We start from the raw sequence: 17,657 nt of genomic DNA, 5'->3' as shown, positions 1-17,657 counted from the left end.
AGTGTTTTAGGTTATCATAAAATATTGAGTCTCTCCATCCATTTTATTATTTATGTAGTATAAGTGCTAACGCTTTTTGACATGAAAACTGGACATTGGGTATTCTGAGGCATAGAAAGAGCCAGGTGCATTTATATCCTACTTGGGAACAGTATAAATAATGAGATGCTAACTGTTCGCACACGCAAAAATATAAACTTTAAAATAGAAATTCCAAAAGAATTCTTAGTCTTTTTTACTCCACCTCTCTTAGAGAAAGGTGCTGTTTATTATGTTTGTGAGTTATTGTAGTGATGAAAGAGAGAGTTGAAAATAGAATGGAGCAATATACAACACAGTCAGGAGGGCCCTCCTTTCTGAGGACTTATTTTCTTATGGAGGATTCTTCCCGCTACAAGATGGGAAGGGTATTGATAGGAGGGTAGATCATACTAATATTACCATCATTTTTAAAAGTGTCATTTAATTCGATCTCCTTTTGAAATACCTTTCTGTTTCAGTGAGATGGTCATGCAAACAAATTAGGGACTAAATGATGGCAACTTTTCCAAAAGAAACAATCACTATAGGCTAAACAAATACACAAATTCATCACCCAGGGAAGCGTCAGGGAATTTTTCTCTGGCTATGAAATTCCAGGTGAAATACTCTAATATAATATTGTAAGACTATACACTCAAACAAAATTGCTAAAACCATGGGACATCGCAACCTGGGCTGCTGCCTTGCATTTAGGACAATGTATTGGGGTTTGAGATGATTAATCTTATGTGTCAATATGGCCAGGCCATGGTACCCAGATATTTGGTCAAACATCAGTGTAGATGTTTCAGTGAAGGGAGTTTTTTGGATATGATTAACATGTAAACCAGCAAACTGAGAAGGCAGACCACCTGCCCTCCATAATGTGGATGGGCTTCATTCAATCCATTAAAACATTAAGAGAAAAAGATAGGTTCCCAGAAGAAGAAGGAATTCTGTCTCCAGGTTGCCTTTGGACTCCCGATATAATATTAGCTCTTCCTTATTGAAGACTACGCCAGTTGGCTGGACCCCTCTGCAAATTTTGGAGGTTGCTGGCATGTTTCATACTGGAATAAAACATTTGAAAGTCACAAATTTTTCTGTTACCATTGGTTCTTGACTGGCTCACTGACTGACTCACTGTCCTTCAGGACTCTTTCTTTTTACTTTCTTTAGTAATTTGGAAGTTCTGACTGTGAACTCATCTTCAGCAAATATAATATATATATATAATTTATATTAATAAATAATAATAGTTATATATTTATATATTATATTACATATTATATAAATATATTTTCAGCAAAATAATATATTTATATATAATTTATATTAATTAATAATAGTTATATATTATATGAATATATTTTGATATATAAATATATATGTATAAATACATATAAATATATTTATATAAGTATAAATAATATAATTATAATTATTGTTATTGAATAATAGTATATTATTATTATTATTATTATTATTGGTCAGGACTCCTTAAACTTATAATTTCAAAATCAAAGTATCCCTATAAGGCATTTCCCAAGGTTTTCCTTCAGAGCCTAAGCCAGTTTTGGCCTTAAGATTTATCCTGGGATGAAGAGTATCGATTCAATCCTCATGCTGAGGTGTACCCTTAGCATTTCAACTTTTCTCAGGTGACCCTATTTCCTTCTTTGTAGGTGTAAGATTTAGCCACTTTTTTCTCCCAAATCTTGTGTTTCATATGTTGCACAGTTAAGTGGACACAACTCTATATAATTTCTTCAAGAAGAAAGGAGTTGGGAAATGCACCACACAGATACCGGGGTAACTCTGGAGGCAGAGGGCACCACAAGTCTAAATACCTGGGTACTGAGTGTGGCATATTGGAAGAACAGCAAGGAGCAAAGTGTGAGAATGAGTGTGAGATTGGTAAAATGATGTCAAGAAGTGGTAGGAGCCAGTTTGTGCAAGGTCTTGTATGTCATCCTGTACTCAAGGATGGAAGCGAAGGGAGAAGACAATGGTTGGGGGAGGGTGTTAACGGTGGGGATGGTAAGAAATTTTCAGATAGTGGAGATATATACATATAGATAGATATCCATCGCTCTATCGACAGATTCTGTCGATAGAGCGATCAATATCTATTTATATATATATTTAATTTATTTTGAGAGAAAGATAGCATGTGAGCAGGTTTGGGGGGAATGGAGCAGAGGGAGAGAGAATATGACATAGTCTCTACACCCCGCACAGAGCCTGGTGATGCAGGGCTTGATCTCAGGACCCTGAAGATCATGACCCGAACAGGAATCAGTTAAGTCAGATGCTTAACTGACTGAGCCACCCAGGGTGCCCCAATAATGGATATATTTAAGGTCAGAATTTGCTACTGGGTTGATAGTGGGTTTTAAAAGAAAAAAAAACAGGGTTAAAATTAGTTAAATGATCTTAGGATAGTAACTTTCACTTTTGTAGGTGCTTTTCCTCATGGATAAAATCCATTTTAAGTAGCCACTAGTTACATATGACTGTTTACATTAAAATTAAAACTAACCAAATGAGATAAAATTAAAAATTCATTTTACGAATGGTATTAGGCACATTTCAAGTGCTCAACAGCCACACATATAGAATGTTTCCATCACTGCCCTAAACTCTATGGGAATGTGCTGGACTAGACTATCTCTAAAGGCCCCTTTCAAAATTTAATCATTGGGTAATCCTAGTGGAAACAGTGGCCTTACATTGTTGCCTTTGTCAAGTAGCTCATTTTGGCCAACATGAAGCCTTGTTGAAGTTTTCATGAAATGCTTACTGAATTGAACTGAGACCCATACAGGAAACCACATGTGGGCACCTGGGTAGCTCAGTCAGTTAAGTGTTTGCCTTTGGCTTAGGCCATGATGCCAGGGGTCCTGGGATCAAGTCCTACATTGGGCTCTCTGCTCAGTTTCCCCCTGTTCATGATCTCTCACTCTCTCTCTCAAATAATAAAGAAAGAAAGAAAGAAGGAAGAAAGAAATGTGATATCTTAACTCCAGAAACTGAAGACCAGCAGCTACAGTAGGAAAAAAAAAAAAAGTGGCTGGGCAGATTGGAACCATCAAAAAGAAGAATGGTCAGGTCTTGAAAACTGATGAGTGATAGAAAGTTGAGAGAGAAGCAGAGAACAACTGGAAGTTTATAACTCTTGTGAAGAGGGGCAAATGGATCAGAAGAAGGAACAGTATTTGATCAGAGGGAAAGTGGCAATACTTAAATGCAGGGGTGTAGTCTGAATGCTGAGATCCAGTCTTCAAGCTGTCCTGCCCTCAAAGATACAAGGAGGAATAGAGCAAGAGAAAGAGAAAGAAATGAAGTAAAGCAATTGATTGATTTTATGGAGATCATCGTAATTATCTGGAATTGCTCTTACTCTAATACAGTTACCAGGAAATACATTTCCTCCTGTAATGGGGCATTTGACAACCTACAGGAAGAAAATGTTGAGGTCAGCTTGTGGATCTCACTTCATTTAACAAAGTAGCAGTTCAGGCCCTAGTAATGACAGTTGTAGTAACATTTTCTATTAATAGCAAATAATTACCATTTTTTCCCTGCTGGTGGAGGGATAACTTACCAACCACATAAGCCATTCCTCTGCCTGCTCCTGCTTTGTTACGCCATTGGCTTCCATATTAAGTAACAGCTCTACTATTTAGCCAACACTGTTTTTAAGAATAATAATTTTAAAAGTTTTTATGATTAATATTATACCTTAAAACTACAGACAAAAGGACTCAATTCAATGCAGGAACTCTGCCTAGAGAGTTAAAATGAGACAGGGATGGCAGAAATCTTTAAAAAAAGGTTTTCTCTTTTACCTTTCATTTTACAGATGGGGATCCTGAGAGTCAAGAAGTATAATATTTTACCCAAGTTAAAGAGTTAGCTTGTTGCAGAACAGTAGCAAAAATTGAATGCTCTTGAAACTCCCCTACTCAAATAATTTGTTATCAAACTGCTTTATCAAAGAGCCCTACAGATGTCACCACCCCCTCATCACCATCATCACCATCATCATCTTATTATTACCACTATGACAGGTTTTGAGTGTTTACCATGTGTTAGGACCATTTCCCTTCAAGTTTTAACTTTTCAACTAGATCCACACATTTTGAATGAATTTCGTATGCATTAACTCACTTCATCCTCATAAAACGTTATGAGTATTTTTAGAGATGAGGAAGCCAAGCACAAAGGGGTGGATGCTGAAGTTGAAGAATCTCTGTTCTGCACAATTTTTGCATATATTTGTGACCTCATAATTCCCTCCACTCCTGTTCTCACAGTGTTTACTATTTCAATAATAATAATAATCCTACCTTACCCATCTCCTGTGCAGAATAAGACACATTCCCCGAAGCAAAGACACATTCTACTGGGTGGCACTTTTATCTAAACCAATAATTACCAGTCTATGATAGGTTTTATGATATATTTTTATCAGGTGCGTTTATGAGATATAGTCAATGAATCCACTCACCAGCTGGGGAGGTAGGAAATGTGCCCTTGTGCCTTGAAGGAACTAATTTTGTGGCCAAAATTAGTTCAGTGGACAAGGTGAGCTTTATAACATATTTGGCGAAAGAGATGAATTTGGAAACAATTATTTGGTGTTTATGCATTTTTCTTCTTTAAGTTTCTGTGTCTTTAATTACTTCTCTAACTCTCAAAACACATAAGAAAATGTGTACGTTATAGAAATATTTGTCAAACTAAATTGAAAATGGATTGAATGTGACTATTTCTGTGCTTTTCCCTCAAATGTGCAAAGGTTACATGTGGGGATATTTTAGTTTGGCAAACAAGGAAAGACACTGGAATCTTTAAACTAGCTTATGCATATTAGCAATAAATTATGCATTCCCGCTTGGCATCTGTTTATTAAATAATTTATTTAGTTTAAACTTTGTCTAAGTATCTTTCTCCAATAATTTATAAAATCTCCTGACATTCGATGAAATGAAATCCACTAATTTCATTTTCTCTTCCTCCCTCCTTCCCATTTCTCTCTCTTGTCTTTCTCTTACTTCTCAGTGCTCCAAGAAATGATAGGAGGAGCAGTCTGGGATACACCAATGATGCTTTATTCTGTGTTATACAGCAGTGTGAGAATAGATAGAACATTTTAGATGATTGGAATAGATGATTCATATGTTTAAGAGCCCTGGGAAGTTTTTACACAGAGCTGTAATTAAAAAAAAAAAAAAAGAATATGACTTGTCTTCCTTCCCTTTTTCCTGCCATCTGCTCTCCAATCCTTCCTGCAGTTAATGCCGCAGAGATTGAGGAAAACACTTTCTCATTGAGATCAAGCAGGGCTCTCTTCAGTCCACTTTTATTGCCTGGATAAGACAATTCTAGAATATATCATGTGTTTTTGGTGTTCAGTTTCTTTGAGGGGGGGCACTCATTCGCTGAACTCGTTGTCCAATCGTTTCAAAGGAGTCACTGCTTATGCCATGATAGAGATAAGACTATCGGACCCAAAGCAGAAATGATTAACCATGGGGCATTCTCTTTCCCTTGCATGGACTCTGGCACAGAGTTGTAATACTAACAATCAGCTTTAATTAATAGGTGGCTGTGCCTGAAGTCACCATCCTTCCAACAACAACAAATTATATACACAACCTATTAAACCTTCTACTGTTGATGCCTCTTTTGCTTGCAACCAGGCACTCTTCCTTTGGTAGAAGCACCAAAAACATAGCCTGATCTGTCACAGATGCTAAAAAGAGTATTTGTTGAGTGAACAAATGTATAAATAAACAATGGACGAACTCTTCTATATTGATCCCGCGTGACTGTATCCATTCTTTATGTAATAAGAATACTTCTAGGTTTGAGGAGGATGATAATGAAAGTAATAACAAAGCAAATCCCTGGCATTTTAGAGTGCTTTGCCATTGGCAAAATGTTTCCACATATATTGACTTGACAATTATCAGAGAAAGGAAGGAGAAGCTGAATTCACATAGGTTCTTACTGGTGGTTAATACTGGTAACTGTTATCCAGGTAGGTGTCTTTTTCACCAATTCTAATGTTTTTTTTTTTAATTATTTTACTTAACTGTAACCATATGGTTCATTCTAAACCATAGGTATTTAGGAGCAAAGTAGGTCTCATGATGTTAAACACCTAAGGTTTTATTTAAAGAAGGCATTAAGAGAAATGAAGTATTATCAACAAAAGCATTAACTGTTTACTCCTGTGATGCTATGTAGATACTATGCCAAGCAAATGTACTCCTTAAATAATATACTCTATTACCAGGAACATACCATCAGGGACAGACAGAGAAGAATAAAAGTTACATATGAGAGCAATAGTCATATACTTGAGCAGTCTCTCTCTGACAGTTTCACCAATATTTGCTTTGAGAAATAACTTGTTTACTCTTAAAAGTTTGGGGCATTATTTCCTAAAGTGTATCATGCAGGACGAAAACTGGCATAAACAAATGTGATCGACATGGAGGTACATTCTCTTCAGGGAAGTGCTGGTCTCTCAGCTACAGGAAGTAAGAAGAGCATGTGGTCATCAGACTGTGTCCTGCTCTCAGTTCCCTCAGGTGGGCCCAGCTGCACAGAACTGCCTCCTTGGTCTTCCTCATCCAGTGACTGAGGTAGGGTAGAACGCTCCCCTTAGTACTCCAAACTCCATCTCCATGTCTACATCAGAGAGCACAACCCATGACACCAGCAAAATGATACCAGAGGCCCTATGAAACATTTGGGAAATCATTCGGGTTTTCACTTCTGAAATTCTTAGAGCCTATGGTTGCCATTATGCTTCGTGAATCTCTGAGACCAGATTCTATTGTGCAGCATTTCCCAAACTTGATAGTTAACATTTCCCCCCCGCTAGGAACATTTCACCAGATCACCATTCTACAGAAAAGTAGGTTAGAGAATTAGCACAGTAATTCCCATGGTCCACTGTAGGTAGACTTCTCAACCATGAGCTCAGATAAATATTTTTTAAACATATTTCATTTCCCTGTAATACCTGTTGGGGAATAACAAGTATCTAAAATTTCCTTTATGCTCATTAAAAAAAATTGTATCAATTTTTTTTTATATTCATCTTTCCATCTTTCTAACCTCTACCTCTACCTCTACTTCCACCTTCTGTATCTCTCCTATTTCCCCAGGATGAATTCAGATTCTCTATAGGCGCTTCTTCACATTCCAAGCATGCCCTAACTCCCTTCTGCACCTCTCAGTTAGAGCATGGTTGGATTCTAGATATATGTACATGGTTTGTCTCTCCTACTATAATTATTTTATTTTTTATTTGTAAGTTTTAATTTCAAACTTACAGAATACTTACAAGACTGCTAACAAAAAAGTCATATACCCTTTGCCCAGATTCACCTATTATTAAACTATCGCCCCATCTGCTTTCCACATGCCTCCCCATATGTATATATGTATACATATGTATATATGTATGTATATAAGTATATGTATGTATACATGTGTGTATATTATTTTCCTAAACCATTTGGGAATAAATTGTTTACATTGTGGTCCTTTACCTTAAATAGTTCAGTGTGTATTTCCTAAGAGCAAGCATATTCTCTTACATCCCCACAGTATAATTCCCAGCTTTAGTAAATGAAACATTGATCCAACAACTTCATCTCATTTACTGTCCATACTCCAATTTTGTCCAGTAAAGTCACATGTAGCATATTTTCCCAATAAGAAGGCATTTTCTGATCATGGTAAGATTAACAAAGACAGGAATAATAATTCCTTGTTAACATTTTTTAAAATCTGGAGTGAAATATCAGCAATTAGCCACTTTTTACATAGATAATCTCATTTAATCTTCTCAAGAAGGCTATAAAGTAGTAGTATCCCCATTTAGTAAATGCTAGAACTGAAACTTGGAGTTTAAAGGATGAGGCTAGGTTCAAACAGCAAATAAGAGATGTAACCCATTAAACTACCCTCAGAGATTTAGTCTTTTTTGTTTTTTAAAGATTTTATCTTTAAATAATTTCTGCACCCAGCATGAGGCTCAAATTCACAAGCCCAAGATCAAGACTTGAACACTCCACTGACTGAGCTAGCCAGGTGCCCCTGAGAGTCTTTTCATCTTTGCCTATAGCACAGGCTCTACGGATATAAAAATATTCACAATTATTTGTGAAATCAACTAACTGAATGGACATCTAGGTGAAGAGACCATACCAAGGTACAGCAGCAGAGTCTACCTTGAGATTCAGCAATGACATGCAGTTAAAGGAGACTTGTCTGCCATCTTCTGTGTGTGTTGCAGTGTACTGTGATATCATGATGAATATTTGCTGGGAAAAAATATTTTAATCCTTGAAAATATCTCTACCGAACTGCATTTCTGGAACATGCCTTTATATTTTATGATGTATTTATATTTCTTGGTCACTGGATTAATTTAAGGTAATTGTCATGTTCGTGTTTGGACATGCTCCAGGCCTATGGATAATAAAATCCCACTAAAGAATCCAAGAAAGAGGAAATAATAAAATAAAATAGATTGGAGTAGGGATTAAGAGGGAACAAATTAATGAGACTATTACAGGGTGTATAACTCCTCGAGATAGAGAGCCTTTTACTTTTGCAAAGAGGCATCATTAAGTATTTTAATCATGTGTGCTCAAGGAAGAATATCCAAGAACCTTTTAAAAGATGGTTGAAACAAATTCATATATTATTTTTTCCTAAAAGATCTAGAAATATAAATCAGCAGCTCTTGAAGTGTGTGTGTATGTGTATGTGCACTAGGGTAGTTGGTACAAAGCACCCTCATTACTGACGAGGTAACAATGTTAGTTTTGTGTCGGCAAGAGATTAGTTTATCAACAGGATCTACTAAAATTTCCAGAAATTCCCCTTCTGCTCCTGGGTCCAGCCTGGCTCCATATTTCTTTAAATGAACCAGAAGCTTTGAGTTCTCTTGCTTTTCCAACCCAGAGTTTTCTAAGAAACAATGGAACTACAGTCATTTCTCTTCTACTGCTCTGAATATGAGTAAATTGAATTCATAACCCCCCACTGTTGTGCACCTCTGTGGCCTTGCCCCTTAGAAACAGCACTCAGGAGCTCTTGTTTTTGAGACTGTTCTTCCCACATTCAGATTCGGGTACAGCAGGGGATGGAAGAAGCAATTTTCAGATTCCGTGGTGGGCTGGATTAAATTACTCCACAGGCCATATGTCTGACAGACCTACTAGAGTGGATTAAGTGTTTCGCTTCCTCTTTGCATTTGAATTTTTTTTTTCATAAAAGAAAGAAAATGTTAATGCAGACCTAGTAGGGGAGAAAGAGACAAACAAACAAACAAATTCAGTTAGTGAAGAAGCTTCCTGGATCTTTCTGTTGCTGCACACCACCAGCCAGTTGAATTTGAAGATGAAAAGGTTGAAGCAGGCCATTCTGGCTGGATTTCATTAACTATTAATATCTGTTCTATGGAAGACCAAAAGTGACTGGCCAGTTTTTGTTTTGTTTGTTTGTTTGTTAATTCCTTACCAGAGTTTGATGGCCTAGTTTATTGGAACTTACAAATGAAAGAACCTAATATATCTATAATTGCATATGAATGGAAAATATACTTTGGAGTTAAAAAGATATGGATTGCGACTCCCCAACCATAGGAAATCTGACATGGTATTTAATGCTTTGAGTCTTTATTTTTCTGTAGTAAATTGGGAATAATAATTACTATGTCACAGTTAATTTTTACAGATAACAGTAATGTGATTTATTGTGTAATCACTATGTGCCTGGTACTTTTCTTGTTATTTCATCCTCAACAGCACTCTGAGACCTGTTATATTATTTTAGAAACAAAGAAATTGAGGTTAAATATTGTGTTCAAGGTTACATAGTGCAGCTGGGATTTGAATCCTGTTTTTTTTTTTAACTCTTGAACGCAAGTTCTCAACTACAATCCTATACTTCCACTTCTGCAGAGAATGAAAATAAAGCCTTAGGATCTTTGATGTTTGTTTCCTTTCTCTTATCAGATTTAAAATTTAAAAGGATGCTGTGGGGGTTGGGGGGGGAAGAAAGTGAATAAAAAGTGAATAAAACTGAGGAAGATATTGAGATTTCTAGATGTTTCTGTTATCTTTTCTTATTAACCCCAAGAAAAGCAGTAAAAGATAAGTTCATCATTTATGAAGAAGTAAATCTCTAACAGCAATAAAGCATTTTCTCTGTGGTCCTCATGGCTGTCCAAGGTAACTGAATCTAAAGAGAAAAACAGACACATATTATAAATAGAAAGGAATAGACTAAACAGAAATAGAGCTTGCCTTTTTTAAAGAAAAACATGTTGGTTATAAAATTGAATGTATTGATGAGTGCTCACATTCCTTTTTTTCCTTTAAAAATATTTATTTGTTTCTAGAGAAAGAGATAGAAGGAATGCGTGCTTGAGGTGGGGGAGGGACAAAGGGAGAGAAGCAGACTCCCCACTGAGCCAGGAGCCCACCGCAGGGCTCCATCTTGATCTGGAGACCCTGAGATCATGACCTGAGCTGCAATCAAGAGTCAGACGCTTAACTGACTGAGCCACCCAGGTGCCCTGAGTGTTCATAGTCTTATAGAGAAAGTCAACCAATCTATTGAAGGGTTCTCCAGTATGGCACCTCCAACACTAGCACTGTCTCCAGGATATCCTGTCCCAAAGATGAACCTGAGGGTCTCATTGAGACATACCCTCTCTGTGGTCCCTTACCCCTTTGGTAAGGCAAGTTTTAAGTCTGATTTTTGGATTAAGAAATGCGAGGTCTTCTGAAGATTACACAAACAAATAAGGATATTCGGCATCTCCTGAATACTGTGTCTGGGGCTTCCCTTTTGCCTCTCACACTCACTCAGACAGTATTATGTCAAAACAGACAATACCTGTTTTCAGATTTTCTGAAGAGATTAGCAAGGTCAAATACACACACCTAATTAGTGAAATGTGAAATAAACACTCTTCAAGGTCTCTTAGCTCTGTAATGGGGCAAGCTGCCAGCCAGCATAGTGTGTGGCTAAAGATGCAGCTCAGTAGAGCATCTTTGAGAACCGTGTGCACTGGGTTTTTCTGGGCAGCAAAGGAAGTGCCAAATGAATTAAATTTTAAGCCATCTGCAGATTAGACCATTAGTCAAAGAGGCAGCTAAATGGGCAGAGACACTGACTGCATATCGAATGATTTTTCCTTTACTACGGAATATCTTAGGTCTTCTTCCTTTGCTTTAAATGCTCATAATTGGACTGAATTTAGATGATGGCAAAATGCTATTTGGTTAACCCTCTGCTTCCCAATCTTTTTAATGTCATGACAGACTCACATATTCATATTAAAAATAGTGCTCATTGTTTCAGAGTTCACGAAGCCAGTTTGGAGGCCACGGAACAGGTTTATCAGCTGCAAAATGAACTCGAAAATTCATATGTGATGATTTGTGCTTGGTCCAATGCAGACAAGAGCCCTTGTCTGCCCCCCACATCTGTACCCAATTGTCCACACTTTTGGTGGAGCACAGTGCCCCTCAGATTAGAAGACAACTTCCTGCAGCAAAGTCCTGACTGCCTCGTTGAAGGGAAGATGTCTCAGCTTCTGCGATGGTTACCCTGTGTGCACCCCTGGGGAACAGCAAAGCCTGAACATTGCTTACTATTCCTCTGCCTGTGAGGATTTCAGGGTGCTACATTTCAGGTGCAGCTACATCGCTTCACTCTCCAAGAATTCCTTGATGAGGTTTTTGTAACAGGTCTTAATTAAGCCAGGGTTTCTGTCTGCCCCTGGCCCCAGTCAGCAGTTCCAAAGATAAAGCCGGCTCAGTATCGGTTGCCACACCTTTAAAGCCTTTGCAGAGCAGTGACATGAGGCCAGATCACTTTCATCAAACATCTATTTTGCATCTCTCTAATGCCACCTTAAAGCCAGACTAACAATGTTGAGAATTAGCAAGTAAAATCAGCTCACAACTGTCTGTCCTATAAAGGATCCCTCCTAGTAAACAATCTGTGAGGGAGAACACTGGCAGCCACAAAGCCACAGAACTTCACTGGTTCAGGTGAAAGAATATTTTATGAATTGCTTCTATTATATTATAGTAGGCAGTATGTCACCAGAACCTGACAAGGTTAGGAATAATCTCATAATTTACACTCCAGGAGAACTCCCCAAAGCATTTCGAGGTTGAGAGTTCATTGGAACAGAGAACAGTTTCACTTACAGTGATCTGAGGAGGGAGTTATAAATCACTACAGAAGTTAGCGGATTATTTTCCAGAGAACGTCAGTTTAGTCTGAATAATATTTATTAATAATATTTTTCCTAATTATAAGAAATTAGGTAGATAAAAACTAGTTAATAAAATAACACTCGTGATTCAATCACCCAAAAGCAACTATCATTATTGTTAAGCATAGTCATTTAGTCATTTTCCGTGAATGTATAAATACCTATAAAACATTAAGATGTATTGTTTGAAAGTCAAGATTCCAGTCACCAATTCCAGTGGGTAGTGAGGGGGTTTCCCACACCACTGGGTAGTTCGCTGACACCAGGTGGGCCTCCTGTTATTCAACTCAATTCTGACTTTGTCAATCTGGAGATAGCTGACGATACACACTGTCTGTCCTCAGTCCCATGAGATTCCCTCTCACCCCACTAAACCCCCTGAACACTTTAGACAAGTGGCAAGCTCAGATTCTTACCTCTCCTTCTGACTGACCAGCTATAGATTGAATGTTTCAACAACCCCCTCCCTGGGTTCAATTAATATCCTAGAGCAGTTCACAGAGCTCAGAGGAACATTTTATTTGCTGAATTACTTGTTCATTATAAAAGAATAGAACTCGGGAATAGGCAGATGGAAAAGGTACACAGGGAGGGTATGAGGAAAGGGTACAGAGCTTCCAAACTCTCTCTGGATGTGTCACTCTCCCCAATCTCTGCCTATTCACCAACACAGAATCTCTTCAAACTTAGTCCTTTTGGGGGGGTTCAATGAAGATTTCTTCACACAGCCGTTATTGGATTAAATCATTGGCCATTGGCAGTTGAATTCAATCTTCAGCCCACCTCCCATCTCTGCAGGTTAGGAGAGTTGGACTGGAAGTTACAACCATCCAATCACCTGATTGGTTTTCTAAAGCCCAAATTCAGGCTTCCTAGGGGCTTTCCAAAAAAAGTCATTAACATAACAAAAGACACCTTAGAAAATTCCAAGGGTTTTAGGAGCTCTGTGCTCCTAAACACAGGAACAGTGCCAGGAACAGTGGATGAAGACCACTGTTATATATATATTTCTTAATTAAGAATATATTTCTTAATTAACTATATATTTCTTAATTAAATCACACTATCACAGTAAGGTGAACTATGTTATGGATATTTCTATTCCTTATTACTTTGTAACAGTACTATGAACTGAATTGTGTTTCCCACAAGTTCATATGCTGAAGCCCCAATCCACAATGTATCTGGAGATAGACAGGGTCTTTAGGAAGTAAATTTGGCCACAAGGGAAGGATCCTAATCTGATAAGAACGTGGGAAATAAAAATAGATCTCTCTCTTTTTGTCATTCTCTCCCTCTCTGAGAAAGTGGCTGGCTATCTGCAAGTCAGGAAGCTGTCACCAGAAGCTGACCATACCAGCATCCTGATCTCAGGTCTCCTGTCCCGAAACGGTGAGAAAAGAAATTTCTGTTGTTTAAGCCAGGCCCACTTTGTTAGTATTTTGTGATGGCAGCCCAAGCAGACTAAGACAAATATACACATGGTTTTTAGACATCCCTAGTCATCTCCTTTCCTTTTTATTCCCTTTTCTTCCCTTCATCCCGAACTGCTGAACTCTGTCCTGATACCCAGGGATTGCACACATTCTCTTTCTCAAAGAAAGAAACTTCCCCAAACACCTGAGGTGATGAACGGGCCATCTTGGAGCTTCTGAGAAAATGACTTATGCATGGGTATCTTCTAGATGAGATCTGGATCTTTGATATGACACCTGACATATAAGAATGAATCTCCTAAATCACAGAGGGCCGGTGCTCTTAGCTTTTAGAAGCATACTTGGCAGATAATGGAAGGTGTTTCTATGTTAACTTGAAGCATATTAGTTAGTTGAAGCATGGACAAATGCCAAAAAATGTTCCAGAACATGTGAGAAAAGAAATGAGAAGGAATGGTTGGGAAATCGCACATTCGTAGAACACAAATGATAGCTCCTTTAAAAATTTTCAGTAAGGCTTGTAAATGGTGGGTTATGCAGCCAAGAGTGACCTTCAACTATCTAATTAATTATGATTTTCTTATTAACAGATTATTTTTCTTCCTACTTGTATTTCAAATACAAATTGAAATATACATCAAATTTCAATACATTGAAGTGAGTTCACTTTCCTCAACTTTCATCAAATGGCATTGGAGGGGAGTAATTTCCAAAATGTACTGAGAAAATGGTCAAAGGAAAATCCCTGAGACTTTTAATACCCAGAATAAGGTATAAAGTATTCTCCTTAGGATAGTAGGTGCATTAGTATAGGCACATTAATCAGACTTACGTCATGAAAAACAGGGGAGAGAGTGAACTTGGAAGGAGATGTGGAGAGAAGAATGAACTGTCTATAGCTCACAGCTTATGAGGAGTACTTGTATTAAAACAGAAGCTGCATGGAGGATATCAAGTCTGCAGCCCTCAAAAGTTGAAACAAAACGGAGTAAACAGAACTGTAGGTTGTTAAACAACTTTTCCAAGCTGACCCCACTTGGGATGAATCCTGAACCAGAATCAAATTCTCTAGATGCCTGAGTTTAGTTTTCTTTTCCCTCCACATGATGATGACCATATCGATCCATATTCACCAAGTGTAACAGTTTTCATTTGTAGGATTTCAAGACTACATTTGCTGAATGCAGCTAATCCTTAAAGCAAACTAGGAAGAAAATCTAACAACAAAACTCTTCCTTCCACTTTCCCTTTCTTCTTTATCCCTATCTGTTACGCTAAAGACATTTATAGAGAATGTTACTTTCTGGGGGAAAATATGATACTGTTAGATCCCTTAGTGAATATTGGTTTAATTCCTCATCAATTAATTTGGTTTCATAAGCACTGAAGGAGGAATACAAATAGCACCTGCATTTAGAATTGATTTTCTTTCTTTTTTTTTCCCCCTGCAGTGCCTTGGCAGGGAGGGGGAAGTTGAAAGAGTGGGACTATTTGGTAAAACTCTTTGCCCTTTCCTTTTTGTAAATGTTGTCTTTTTTGTAAATGTCAAGTCCAAATTATAGGTGAGTATTGGCAGAGTTGCACAGACTATCTGAGACCCATTACAGCCTCTGGCATTTGTGCTGCTAAATTTCTAATGAGTTGCAGGTGTTTGTGATTGAATTTCGTGTTGCCTTTGTGATTGGCTCACTGTTTCACAGTCCATTGAGGCTGTGTTTTTTTTTTTTTTTTCCTATGTTAAAATTGTGTGATGGAAAAACTCCAGTTAAAAGATAAGGTACGTGGTCATAGTTTTTTAACGCACAGAGAAAGGACTGTATGTTTTAGACCAGTGCCAATTTTCACATTCATGCATGGGGTCAGTCACCAGTTCGGAAATATATTTTAAATAGAATAGTAATGGTTTGACCTATTTCACTGAGGACTTAAGTTGGAAGATACCTTAAATAATCTTCTGCCCTTGAGGTTCTCAGCACATTAGTGTGGATAAGAATTACCTAAGATCCTTGTTTGTTTGTTTTTGTTTAATTTTTTTTAAAAAAGCAGTTCTGTTGCCTCCTTTCCTTTTTCCAAGATTCAGACTCAATAGGTTTGGGTGTGGAAGACAGCAATCTATATACTAAACAGCAAGATCCTAGCTCATACCTAAACAAGTGGTTCATGTATGATGCTTTGAAAACTGGTTTACTTCCTTTGCTTTACAGATAAGGGGTGAAGACCATAGAAAAAAGATCTAGTAGTCATGTTTCCTGATGATCTCATGGAAAAGGTAAGCTTACTCAGCTTCATTTCCCACTTCAGCATTATTATTATTTTTTTACCAGATTACCCACAGGCTTGGCTGGGGGCTGTTGAGTTTAGTTAATTATCCTGGATTACTACAGAGGTAGCATACACTATGCTTGGTCAACGAAGTCCCTATATATAATCTGAAATATATATTTATATATATGTATTTTTTAAGATTTTATTTATTTATTTGACAGAGAGGTAGAGAGAGAGTGCAAGTAAGCAGAGCAGCAGGCAGAGGGAGAGAGAGAAGCAGGCTCTCTGCTAAGCAGGGAGCCTGATGTAGGACTCGATCCAGGGACCCTGGAATCATGACCTGAGCCGAAAGCAGCCACTTAACCAACTGAGCCACCCAGGCACCCTTGTGTTTATATATTTTATAGGTTTGTATATGTGTTTGTAATCTTTGAGGAAAATAAAATGATAATGGAGAACAGTTCATAGGATGTTTGATATAGAAAAAATATTGTATTCTACGTATGATGAATATGGAGAGTCTATAATTTTTATATACCAGAATATCTTTCAGTATCTTTCCTAGCCTCAAGATCATCATTAATTATTCCATTAATAGCAACTATTTTATAGACATTTAGTGTAGTCTTTTGAGAAGTAATCGACATATGTTATTTCAGTTTATCATCACGATAGCCTTTGGGGGCTGGCATGATTAATTTTAACCTCCTTTTGACAAATAAGAAAATTGAGACTTGGAGAGTTGATGTAAGTTGAGTAACTTGTCCAAAATCAAGGACTTGGTAAGATGGGATGCTGAAATTGAACCCCAGAACTCTGATCCCAGAATCCGAGCCCTTGAGAATCAATGCGCCAGTGCCTGCCTGCCGCAGGTATGCAAGAACACCAACGCCGGACAGACTTACAGGTAGCTCATCACCAGGGAGTTCTGCTTGGTAAAATGAAAACTAAACAAACACTTATTTCATTTGCCTTATCTGATTAAGTATGGCATTTTTAGTTGATACCAGTGACCTTATAACTGCCCATATGTAAACTCATACCTGCAGTTTGATAATCTGCAGCTATAAGTGAAGATCACACATAAATAAACCAGATTATGCATGTATGTATCTATTTTCTATATTTAGGGTAAGTGCATAGAATCAATAGACACACTAACAGCGGGAACAAGAGCAACCCAACAGAACAGGAGTTGTGTGCTGTGTTTTATTAACCCATATTTTAATTGGGAGGTACCTTATTATGATATTTAATTTTGCCTAAACCTCGCTATCTTATTTAATTAAAACACTTATATGAACTCTCATGTAAATAAGTCAGATACAAGCAGTGTTGACTGAGTTTCTGATTAATGCCGGGTGTGCAGTAAGCACTCAGCAAGTATTTGTTGAAATAAAGTATGTGTCAGGCAGCAACAGACAATGCCCACATACAGTATCTGTGTCAATCATGGTCCTGGCAGGAAACAAATGTTCATCAAAAAGCTGAAGTTAATTTAGAAAAGTGAGGCATTCAGGCACTACCAATAGTGGGAAGGTATTAGAAGAGAAGCAGACTATGTCACCCCAAAGTGTGCTGCTTTGGCATGTGGATTATTTTAA

This window comes from Mustela putorius, unplaced genomic scaffold (assembly GCF_011764305.1).
Source record: "Mustela putorius furo isolate JIRA1106 unplaced genomic scaffold, ASM1176430v1.1 tig00000421_pilon_pilon_pilon, whole genome shotgun sequence".
NCBI lineage: Eukaryota > Metazoa > Chordata > Mammalia > Carnivora > Mustelidae > Mustela > Mustela putorius.
This window is presented reverse-complemented; position numbering follows the sequence as displayed.